Genomic DNA, 13,116 nt, shown 5'->3' with positions numbered 1-13,116 from the left:
GACATTCCAGAGACACTATTTGTGATGATCCCTGCCATAGGGCGGGCTGATGTGTTTCCTTTAACCTTTCTCATTTTCCCTTATTCTTTTTAAATTTAATTGTTGATTAAATAACTTGCATTTGCTTTAACTTGTATGTAATGGTCAGTGGGTCAGAGAAGTGACCAGTGCTGACAGAGTACCCTGGAGTGGGGACCCCTGGCCCCTGCCCTAGGTGACCACAGCAGGGTTGGGGGTTGAGTCCCCCAGGAATCCTGGGCCCAGCCTTGTTGGGGTTATGAGGACTCTGCCAGACAGGAGAGTGGAAGGGGAGTCTTCAAGGGCAGGGAGGCCACTGGGTAAAGGAAGTGGGAGCGAGGACTCAGATCCTTTCGTTAGCCCACTTCACCGGGGTAGTGCAGAAGCCAGGAAAGTTCCCCACAAGAGCGAGACTATTCCCCGCTTTCATAAGGATCTTATCCAAGGCACACTAAAGTTGATAGGCCCATTTTGACTTCAGTGGTCTCTGAGCTAGCCTCCAAGATAGCAACTGTAGCAGATTCATATATACCCTCTCTGGGTCAAGCACAGAGAGGGATGCTCAGCACACAATGAACAAAGGTTATGTTTGCACTGTGGAACCCCTATCCTTGGAGTTCATGTGGCAGGAGAAGCACTAGTTGCATGGATAGGTGAGCAGCCACTAGAAAAAAAAAACAAAAACACTTGTTTGGGATTCTATGCTTTGTATATGAGGAGGGGGAGAGACTGCTAAGTGAAGGGCCACAATGCTAATCTTTGAACTCAGTCCTCCAAAGTAATGAGTACCTTTTGGTGGCTAGTGAGCACTGTCAATGTTCCGTTTGAAATGGAAGGACTATTAACCCATCTCAGAAGGGTTCATGCAGGACCCAGACCTTTTGTGATCATGAATAGAACTCCAGTATCCCTACTTCTCCTCTGGTTCCTAATATGTTTATCAATTTCCTAAAAGGCCTACTTCCCCTTGTAAAGAGCACATCCCATGCTCCCTGATGAATCGCTTCATGTATCCTTGTAAATGTCCCTCTGTCACTGTCTTCCAGGTGTAGGTGTTCACTTGAGTCAATATATCTGACAACATTAATTGAAACAAATCTACAAACATGGAGCAGCTGCAGGTTTTTGAAAAATGCTTTATGGACACAGACCCATCATCGCCCCCCTTGCAGTCAAATTTTCACCTGCACACACAAACACACTCATCAAACACAACTCTGTAGCCATTCTCTGCAGCATTTATTCTACGTTAAACCGCCTGTCAAAACAGCCATCTAATTAGTTTAAGCTGTCTGGCTTTGTGAAACCGTTTTACTGTTCTCTGTTGTCTTTGCAACAAAATTAATAGTTTGACTAACTTCTAAGGGAGATGGATTTTTGCACGTCTGAAAGTCAAATTAAAGCCACCTTTGCCAAACAGGATAAAAAAAAAGAATTCTCCATGTCTGAAACTTTGAAAGCAGCACTTCATTTATTATAATATTTTTTTTTTTTTAGTGCCAAGGTACAAATTATGTAAAGGAGTAAAACTGCAGCTTTGGGGAAGCCAAGATTTTAATGTGTAGTATATACAACCCCTGCATCTGGTAGAACAGGTGAAAGATAATGAGCCGATCAGAAGGCTTGAACTGCCTACTGCACAGCCTAGTTATTAACCAAGGCTCTGAAAGCTCATAGAATCATAGAAATGTAAGACTGCAAGGGACCATGAGAAATCATCTAGTCTATCCACCTGTGCTGAGGCAAAACCAAATACACCTAGACCATCCCTGACAGGTATTTGTCTAACTTGTTCTTAAAAACCTCCAGTGATGGAGATTCCACAACCTCCCTTCATAACATTCCAGCACTTAACTATTCTAATTGTTAAAAAAAAAAAATCTTAACATCTAACCTAAATCCCCCTTTCTGCAGATTAAACTTGTCCTACCTTCTGTAGACATGGAGAACAATTGATCATGATCCTCTTTATAACAGCCGTTAAAATATTTGAAGACTGTTATCAGGTCCCCCTGTCAGTCTTTTTTCCTCAAGACTAAACATGCCTAGTAGTTTTTAAACTTTTCCTCACAGATCATTTTCCTAAACTTTTTGTTGCTCTCCTCTGAACTCTTTCCAATTCATCTATGTCACTTAAAAATGAAGCATCCCAAACTGGACACAATACTCCAGCTGAGGCCTTACCAGCTCTGAGCAGAGCAGAACAATTACCTCCCATGTCTTACACATGACATTCCTGTTAATATACTCAAGAATGATATTAGCTGATAATGATAGTTTTGCAACTGAATAACATTGTTGGGTCATATTCAACTTGTGATCCATTAAAATCTCCAGAACCTTTTCTGCAGAACTACTTCCTAGCCATTTATTCCCCATTTTTTGTTTTTGGATGCGATTTTTCTTTCCCATGTGTAGTACTTGCACCTGTCTTAATTGCATTTTGTTTAGCTGATTTCAGACCAATTATCCAATATATCAAGATCATTTCAAATTCTATTCCTGTCCTCCAAAGCTCTTGTAAACTCTCCCAGCTTGGTGTCATCCATAATTTTTATAAGCGTACTCTCCACTCCATTATCCAAGTCATTAATGAAATTATTGAATAGAACCAGACCTAGGAGAGACCTCTGAGGGACCCCACTAGATACATCCTCCCAGTTTAACAGTGAATACCAACTACTCTTTGAATACCATCAGTCTTACAAACTATGCAACCATCTTATAGTAATGTCCTCTAGACCACAAGATGTAGAGTTTTGGCACCTCATTATGATCCCACTTACACCAGGGTAAATCAGAGGTCCAAATCTTGATGCCCTCAAGGTAATTTTGCATTCATCCTTTGGCTTAAAATTTCCTACAGCCAGCTTATCCTGTGACGAAGAATTCTTTGATGGAGTAAGACCACCACAGTGACCTCTCTGCCAACCCTGCAGCCTCCATCATAATGGGGATGTCTGGAGAAAAGGGATCAAGGTCAGAATCGGGCTACATTCTGGCAATTCCTGAGGAACATGTGCAAAGCACTTTGCGAGCTAAGCTAATTTTGGTAGCAGTAGAAATTGTAGGGTTCCAAAGATTATTGACTTTATTCTGGTCTGCCTGAAACCTGCACTATGCCAATGAGTTTCTGAACTAGTCAGATGAGGGAAGTAAGTTTTCAGTGATTATTATGATGCTTAACATTAATGTTATTATATAACAGTTTTATTATAATAGTGCCTGAGGATTCAGTCAAGATCTGGGCTCCATTGTGCCAGGCTCTATAAAAATATAAAAAATGATTTGGTCCTGCTCTGAGCAGCTTTCATCTAACAAGACAAGTGTGTGAATGTGAGGGAGAGAGATTTTATTGATTTATTGTTGTTTTGTAGTAACATACAAATAAGTATTGATTATCCCCAACTGCCGCTCAGGAAGGTCATTAAACATTGACTAATTTGTTTTAAGTGTAATGCTACCCTTCTTGCATAATGGTCCATGGGATCTTTAGTGATCATAGGTGGTCAGAAACTTGATTTTGTGTTTCATCTGAATGATGGCACCTCCAATAACAGAGATGTGGGGCACTGGTTTAGTCCTTCCTCAGGAGAATGGTGCTACCTATTAAATCACCCACCTCATTATTAATAATCACCTCATTATTTCCAGCATTACACTGAGTTTTCCTTGATGAGACTGTGATGGGTTTGGTCACAGAGACCCCCTTGGGACTGTCACCTGACATGCTGGAATTAACTCGGATCCCGTTTTCCACTGCCAGCTTGGGACTCCAGAAACCTGCCTTGTTGAGCCAGACACGCTTGCCTGCTGCAACACAGACTCGGGTCTGGTCCATGCCCCCAAAGCTGGAGACATTAACCAAAAACTGCTCAGCAAGTCATTTATTTCCAGCACCCAGACATCCAGTTCCCAATGGGATCCAAACCCCAAATAAATCAGTTTTACTCTATATAAAGCTTATACAGGATAAACTCATAAATTGTTCACCCTCTATAATGCTGATAGAGAGATATGCACAGCTGTTTGCTGCCCCAGATATTAATCACTTACTCTGGGTTAATTAACAAACAAAAGTGATTTTATTACGTGTAAAAAGTAGGATTTAAGTGGTTTCAAGTAATAACAGCAGAACAAAGTAAGTTACCAAGCAAAATCAAACAAAACACGCAAGTCTAAGCGTAATACATTTAAGAAGCTGAATACAGGTAACCCTCGCCCGCAGAGATGTTCCAATACCCTTCGTTCACAGACTATACTCCTTCTTAGACTGGGCCCAATCCTTTCCCCGGTACTGTTCTTATTAGTTCCAACAGGCATCTTAGGTGAAAAGTAGGGGATTTCACATGACTGGGCCCCCCTTTGTTCTGTTCCACCCCCTTTTATATCTTTGGCATAAGGCGGGAATCTTTTGTCTCTCTGGGTCCCACCCCTTCTTCTAAATGGAAAAGCACCAGATTTAAGATGAATTTCAGTACCATGTGACCTGGTCACATGTCCTGTGAGACCTCATTCTTCATTACCCATTACAGAGGAAGGCTTGAAGGTAAACAGAGCCAATAACAGCCAATTGTCCTAGTCAATGGGTGCCATCAAGATTCTAAACCACCATTAATGTCCCACACCTTGCATAATTACAATAGGATCTCAGAGTTAACTTCATATTTCTCGTTTTAGATACAAGAATGATACATACATACAAATAGGATGAACACATTCAGTAGATTATAAGCTTTGTAATGATACTTTACAAGAGACCTTTTGCATAAAGCATATTCCAGTTACATTATATTCACATTCCAAGCATATTTTCATAAAGCATATGGAGTGCAATGTCACAGAGATCTCCTCTTCACTAGGCTTCATCTTGCTTAATTTATGAGAATTGGTGTGATCCTAGCCCGAGATGGAGTTGCAGACTGTTATTTGATTTCCCCTGCAGAGATATGAGTTTTAGAACGGTGTATGCCCTCTCCTGTTGTCCCAAGCAGACACCGGTATGGGCCTTAACCTTATCCCACAGTCAACAAAAAAATCCTACATAAGATGAGATGATGTCTCAAGATCTTCTTCTGACTGTTTTCTTACATTTGATGCTGCTAACGTTTTTATATTCCACTGACTTGTGGTGTGATTTTTCATGCATTTTCATCATCAAAAGTTGAATAGATGTGCTCTGAAACCTGTCAAAAATCCCACAGATTTAAAAGGAGTTAATTGGATGCAGGGGCTTCTCTCCACTTGTACCCACTTGGCTACAAATCCAGTGATCTCTCTCTCTCTCTCCTTCTCTCACACACATGCACATGCGTGCACACACACAGAGTCTTCCCACTCAAAATACCAAATCATTATACAACACACAAAGCACTCTGACAGATATGATATTAAACGAGCTATTATTATTGCCATGCAGAAGTTTTGACAACAAAAGGTATTTTAAACATCTGTACAGTACTTAATTCATTTTGCTAATCGTCCTTTTTTAAAACATTGCAAGAGAGAAAGAGAGAGGGATAGAGGTTTCAGACATTTATCTTATAATAAACTCTTTGATTCTAAGAGCACATGACATATAGTTCTGTAATTTAGCAAGTGCAACACAGAAAAAAACCCACCTCTGTGTGTTTGTGTGTATGAGTTTGTGTGTGTGTGTGAGAGAGAGAGTAAGAGAGAGAGAGACAGAGTGCTTATGAATTGGTTGGTTGATCTGCAAATCCTTTTCTCTGACTGTCTATCACATTTCATCAATCTCATTTTCACTTTATAGCTTCACAGGAAAAGAATGTTCAGTTCTTGAAAATCACTTGGCACAATGCTGTATTGATGCTGGTAACTGCTGGTAGATGAAAGGTTTGCCTGAGCATTGAGTCCATAAGAAGCTTTTGTGAGTGAACATCCTGAGTTGCTCTACTTTAAAATTACTGATGACAAAGGGCCAAATGCTGACATCCCGGCCTTAGAATCATAGAATATCAGGATTGGAAGGGACCTGAGGAGGTCATCTAGTCCAACTCCCTGCTCAAAACAGAACCAATCCCCAGCTAAATCATCCCAGTCAGTGCTTTGTCAAGCCTGACCTTAAAAACCTCAAAGGAAGGAGATTCCACCACCTCCCTAGGTAATTCATTCCAGTGCTTCACCACTCTCCTAGTGAAAAAGTTTTTCCTAATATCTGACCTAAACCTTCCCCACTACAACTTGAAACCATTGCTTCTTGTTCTGTCATCTGCCACCGCTGAGAACAGTCTAGATCCATCCTCTTTGGAACCCCCTTTCAGGTAGTTGAAAGCAGCTACCAAATCCCCCCTCATTCTTCTCTTCTGCGGACTAAACAATCCCAGTTCCCTCAGCCTCTCCTCATAAGTCATGTGTTCCAGTCCCCTAATCATGTTTGTTACCCTCCGCTGGACGCTTTCCAATTTTTCCACATCCTTCTTGTAGTGTGGGGCCCAAAACTGGACACAGAATTCCAGATGAGGCCTCACCAATGTCGAATAAAGGGGAACAATCACGTCCCTCTATCTGCTGGCAATGCCCCTACTTATACAGCCCAAAATGCCGTTAGCCTTCTTGGCAACAAGGGCACACTGTTGACTCATATCCAGCTTCTCATCCACTATAACCCCTAGGTCCTTTTCTGCAGAACTGCTGCCTTGCCATTCGGTCTCTAGTCTGTAGCGGTGCATGGGATTCTTCCGTCCTAAGTGCAGGACTTCATCAGTGCAAACTTCTACTGGTGATGTGCTACTAAGGCTTGGCTATGCTAGCAGATTAAGCTGCTCTGAATGTAAACCCTGCTTTCTGCCAATACATTATGTCCTCATTAGGGATTTGAACCACTGTAACCACATCAACATTGTTACACTGATGCAAATTTTCTTAATTATGTAAGACCTGAAAGTTTAACACATTTAGTCTAGGGGTAAAAGTGACTGGTGTTCTATCCATAAAATAATTTAAAGTATTTTGGAAAGGGAGATAAAAGCATGACACCTATAAATTGTATAGACCTTGGGCTTGAGTAAGTCATTTGAAACCTTCTGGAGGAAACAAATAATAAAATATATGGGGGAAGCCATTTTCATTTTATTACATATAATTTGCAATTTATGTTAGTAGGAGTTAGTATGTGCATGAATGGAGATGCATAGACCACAATAGCAATAAATAGCACTTATATAGCTTCTCACAGCCAATGCTCTCCAAGCGCTTTACAAATACTTACTAGCTAAAATTTGCAATCCCAACGGGATGCCAGTGCAGTATTGCCTACCTATTTTACAGGAAATGGAGGTGCAAAATAGTTAGTGACTTGTTCAAGATAACAGTGGGAGAATGAGGAGTCTGATCTCTTAGGTCCAGATCCTTAAAGGTACTTAGATGTTGCTCTGCTAAGCATTGGAATGCCTAGCTCCTAGGTGACCTGCCACTTAGTGGTGTCCTCAGCCCCCAAGCTAGGTACCTAAGCTCCCCATACACAGCATGGGATGACTTAGGCACCTAAGAAAGGGATCCTCACAAGCCAGCAGGCTGAGCAGGGACCTAAGGTACCACATAAGCTAGCCAGGAGTGTAATGCAGAGGAGAGGAGCCAGGAGAGGAATGGGGCTTTGTTGCCTAAATGACTAACCAGGTACACCTGACTGACAAGCCAAAGTTAGGAACCTCCCTCTTTGGGGATCCTAAGCCACAAACCTCCTGCTGGAGTTAGGCACCTGAGTCCAGTCAGCTCCTTAGGGAGCCCATGTGTTGGCATCTGAAACCATCATTCTGTGTGTGTGTATGTCTCCTGCTCACACTTGATACCTCTATTGTGCTCTCGTTGAATATCTTTTGTGTGGATACCGTTCTGCCCCCTACCAACAGGTGGCCTGGCTCCAGCCATCCTGCTCTAACCAGGTGTAAATGGTATCAGGTCTTAGACATGCTCAAAGAATGCTAACAGGATTTGGCCTAGGCAGGCCATTTGTCCAAGTTTAAGACCGTCTTGCTTTTCTAAGGTTTGTCCCCCGTCCAGTACTGAGACCAAACTGGATGTGGTTTTGTCTGGTATTGAACGGGAGATGCCATTTTGTATTGTGCACTAACTCACCCCCACTGGCGTGATCTCACACAGTGCATGCAAGGTCATGTTGGCTGGGAGGGCCCACACATTTCAAGAAGTATTGAAAGGTCTGGTATTCTGGGGATTCATGAGTGGCCTCCCTAATCGGGTCCCCAGATGAGATAGGCATTCCCCTCCCTGGTTTGAGAATCCTGCTTTGGGGCCTCTGGGTATTCAGCTTGAGCGAGGGCTCTAAGCTGCTCATTAGCGATGGGGCAGTGTCCGGGCTTAGGTGGCTTTGAGGATGCTGACCAGCAGGACGTGCTTATTGGTTTAGGTAGCAGCAGAGTGGTGGTTTTGAAAATGTCACTGAAGCATAAATGCTGGACTTGGTGCCTAAAGAGGTAGATAGGTGCCTAAATATCTTTGAGGATGTTGGCCTCAGTTCCCTGCTGGCAATAAGGCATGCCACAATATGTTTTGAAGAACAAGGAATGTTTCTGCAATCTCAGTGTTGTATATGTTCCTTACACAAGCTGCAGAAGCGGGAGATGATTCCTGCCCTCTTCCTCCCACGCTGCATACCCATGCAAGGAATAGATACAAGCTGGCTCCAAGTGAATACAATGTTTGGAGTAATAGACATAGAAGGTCTGACCGCACACTCAAAAAAATAACAATTGTTGTATTAAGGAGCTTAGTTCAACTACAAAAAGAAATGTCCTCACTTATTCCAGAACTGCACCAACCCAACATTGCCAGTAGAAAACCCTCATCTAAGTAGAGATATACATGATGGAGGCGTTACATCATCTAAAAACTTCTCATAGGTTGAACATACACTGTAGGCATGACACTACTTCCTCAATCACGTGAGTGCTGCTCTGTATCTTTTGGGGAGGTGGAGTGGCTGCTCAGTATTTTTGGGGTGGTATAGATGCCACAGTAAAGAAACTTAAGGATACTCTAATAGCATATCTTTCCTGTGTAACTGAAAGAACAAATATTATCTCCCTCTATTTGTGTAGTAATGACACCAAGGTAGAGCATTGTCTATTGAATAATCAATACCTTGTCCTGAAATATGCTGGGTTTTCCTTGAGGGTCTTTGATTCAAATACCATTGAGGTCTCCCCTGTTTAACTGGGGAGATCTGACAAAATGACAGTCTAAGGTGGCACAGCTAGAAGCCAAAATTAGTTAGTTTTTTGGGGGGTGGGGTTAAGATTATATATTTTGGGGACTGAATTCTTGAGTGATTTTAGTTTTCAAATACTATCTGATTAACCTATAGATTCCCAATGGTCTTACAGAGCCCACTTTCAGTTATCCATGAGGTGTTGTTAACTAGGATTGTTTACAGAGTTCAATACACTGTGAAGCTTGCATTAAGTACCACCCCATCACGCCGATGTTCTCAGCCACACCAGGACGGACCGAATGGGCATACCACTCCATTGACACAGGTAATGCTCGCCCAATTAGAGCCCAAACTTACCGGGTGTCTCCTCAAGCCAAAACTGCTATAGAACGGAAGATCCAGGATATGCTATAGATGGGTGTAATCTGCCCCTCTGACAGTGCAAGGGCATCTCCAGTGGTTCTAGTTCCCGAACAAGATGGGGGAAATACACTTTTGTATGGACTACCATAAGCTAAATGCTGTGACTCCCCCAGGCAACTATACAATGCCATGCACAGATGAGCTATTGGAGAAACTGGGACGTGCCCAGTTCATCTCTGCCTTAGACTTAACCAAGGGGCACTGGCAAGTACCGCTGGATGAATCTGCCAAGGAAAGGTCAGCCTTCACCACACGTCCTGCTGTATGAATTTAATGTGCTCCCTTTCAGGCTGCGAAATGCACCTGCCACCTTCCAAAAACTTGTAGATGGTCTCCTAGTGGGATTGGGAGAATCTGCAGTCACCTACCTTGATGATGTGGCCATCTTTTCAGATTCATGGGCAGAACACCTGGAGCATCTACAAAAAGTCTTTGAGTGCATAAGGGAGGCAGGACTAACTGTTAAGGCTAAAAAGTGTCAAATAGGCCTAAACAGAGTGACTTATCTTGGACACCGGGTGCATCAAGGAACTATCAACCCCCTACAGGCCAAAGTGGATGCTATCCAAAAGTGACCTGTCCCAAAGTCAAAAAAATAGGTCCAATCCTTAGGCTTGGCCGGGCATTACAGGTGATTTGTACCACAGTACAGACAAATCGCCGCCCCACTGACAGACCTAACCAAACAGAAACAGCCAAATGCAGTTCAGTGGACTGAAGAGTGTCAGAAGGCCTTTAACCAGCTTAAAGCGACACTCATGTCTGACCCTATGCTAAGGGCCCCAGACTTTGACAAACCATTCCTAGTAACCACAGATGCATCCGAGCGTGGTGTGGGAGCAGTTTTAATGCAAGAAGGACTGGATCAAGAATTCCATCCTGTCGTGTTTCTCAGCAAGAAACTGTATGAGAGAGAAAACTACTGGTCCATCAGTGAAAAGGAATGCTATGCCATTGTGTACGCGCTAGAAAAGCTACACCCATACATTTGGGGATGGCATTTACAACTACAAACCGACCATGCTGCACTGAAGTGGCTTCATACCGTCAAGGACAATAACAAAAAACATCTTTGGTAGAGTTTAGCTCTCCAAGATTTTGATTTTGAAATATAACACATTTCAGCAGCTTCTAACAAGTTGGCTGATGCACTCTCCCATGAAAGCTTCCCAGAATCAACTGGTTAAAATAGTCCTTGAAATGTGGAAAATATTGTTAGTTTTTATATAGTCAGTAGTATATCTAAAGGTACATGTGTCTTATTAACTCTGACAGGTTTCAGAGTAACAGCCGTGTTAGTCTGTATTCGCAAAAGGAAAAGGAGGACTTGTGGCACCTTAGAGACTAACAAATTTATTTGAGCATAAGCTTTTGTGAGCTACAGCTCACTTCATCGGATGCATTCAGTGGAAAATACAGTGGGGAGATTTATATACATAGAGAACATGAAACAATGGGTGTTACCATACACACTGTAACGAGAGTGATCACTTTGATCACTTAAGGTGAGCTATTACCAGCAGGAGAGCGGGGGGAGGGGAGGGACGGGGACCTTTTTTAGTGATAATCAAGGTGGACCATTCTCAGCAGTTGACAAGAACGTGTGAGGAACAGTGGGAGGGGGGAGAGAATAAACATGGGGAAATAGTTTTCCTTTGTGTAACCACCCATCCACTCCCAGTCTCTATTCAAGCCTAAGTTTAATTGTATCCAGTTTGCAAATTAATTCCAATTCAGCTGTCTCTCGTTGGAGTCTGTTTTTGAAGTTTTTTTTTGGTTATAATATTGCAACTTTTAGGTCTGTAATCGAGTGACCAAAAATATTGAAGTGTTCTCTGACTGGTTTTTGAATGTTATAATTCTTGACGTCTGATTTGTGTCCATTTATTCTTTTACATAGAGACTGTCCAGTTTGGCCAATGTACATGGCAGAGGGGCATTGCTGGAACATGATGGCATATATCACATTGGTAGATGTGCAAGTGAACGAGCCTCTGATAGTGTGGCTGAAGTGATTAGGCCCTATGATGGTGTCCCCTGAATAGATATGTGGACACAGTTGGCAATGGGCTTTGTTACAAGGATAGGTTCCTAGCTTTCTCCTAGAGCTCCAGGAAGAAATCACAGCCAGTGTGGAACCGGCTGTTCAACACTATCTGTGATTTGGGGGGCGTCATAAATATAAAGGGAAGGGTATCAACCTTCCTGTATACAGTACTATAAAATCCCTCTGGCCAGAGGCATAAAATCCTTTTACCTGTAAAGGGTTAAGAAGCTCAGGTAACCTGGCTGACACCTGACCAAAAGGACCAATAAGGGGACAAGATACTTTCAAATCTGGAGCGGGGCGAGAGAGGGAAGGTTTTGGTCTGTCTGTTCTGTGTGCTTGCTAGACACAGATCAAGGAAGAAAGCAATCCAACTCCATTAGAAGGGAAAATTTGTGCCTTGGATTAGGTAACGCCGCCACTACCGGGTGATTTAGACAAACTCAGGGAAAGGACCACTTGGAGTTCCTACTCCCCTCTAAGATCCCCCCAAGCTCCCACACCCCTTTTCTTGGGGAGGCTTGAGAATAAAGAAGATGAGCACAGACCAACCTTGGGTTTTTTTAGGACACACACAAAAAACCCCAATCAGATTCTAAAAGAAACAGAACTTTATTAGAAAGAAAAAACATAAAAGAAGCACCTCTGTAAAATTAGAAGGGAAGATAATCTTACAGGGCAATCAGATTCAAAAACACAGAGGATTTCCTTCTGTGCCAAACTTTAAAGTTACAAAAAAGAAAACCAGGAATACATCTTCCTCTCAGCACAGAGAAAAATCACAAGCCAAAACAAAAATAAGCTAACGCATTCCCTTGCTAGTACTTACTAATTCTAATGGAGTTGGATTGCTTGCTTCCTTGATCTGTGTCCAGCAAGCACACAGGACAGACAGACCAAAACCGTCCCCACACCCCCCACACAGATTTGAAAGTGTCTTGTCCCCTTATTGGTCCTTTTGGTCAGGTGTGAGAATCCAGGCTGTAAGTCCTTGTGAGGTGCACAGCAGGGAGCACAAGGCTATTGCACTCTGACACAAGTGTGAGTAGGAGCTGTGTGTGAGTACAAGTAAGGCTAAGAATTAGGTTTGATCCTCCACACAAAGCAGTAGTATGTCTCAAGCCCCCTGTGAACACATTTTCAAGAGACCAGGAGAAAAATGGCACAGAGTGAATGGTGACTGTGTGTATCTGAAGAGACATGGGCTATAGTCATACTAATAAGGTGCTTTGCTCCTTAAGATGTAGTCCTGTTACTGGACTGGAGTAACTTGGCATCAAGGCAGCAGTGCTTTCACTAATGCATGAGCAGTTTCTGTTTCACTTTGCACCCTGCTCACTACTTTTGACTGCATTTATACAGGTAACACTCTGCACCAGTGCTGGGCAGGACCATTCTCAGAGTGTTCAAATGACCTTGTAGTCCTAGAATGCTGCAG

The sequence above is a fragment of the Chelonia mydas genome, chromosome 6 (assembly GCF_015237465.2).
Source record: "Chelonia mydas isolate rCheMyd1 chromosome 6, rCheMyd1.pri.v2, whole genome shotgun sequence".
In the NCBI taxonomy this organism is placed as follows: Eukaryota; Metazoa; Chordata; order Testudines; family Cheloniidae; genus Chelonia; species Chelonia mydas.
Note: the sequence above shows the minus strand (reverse complement) of the source record.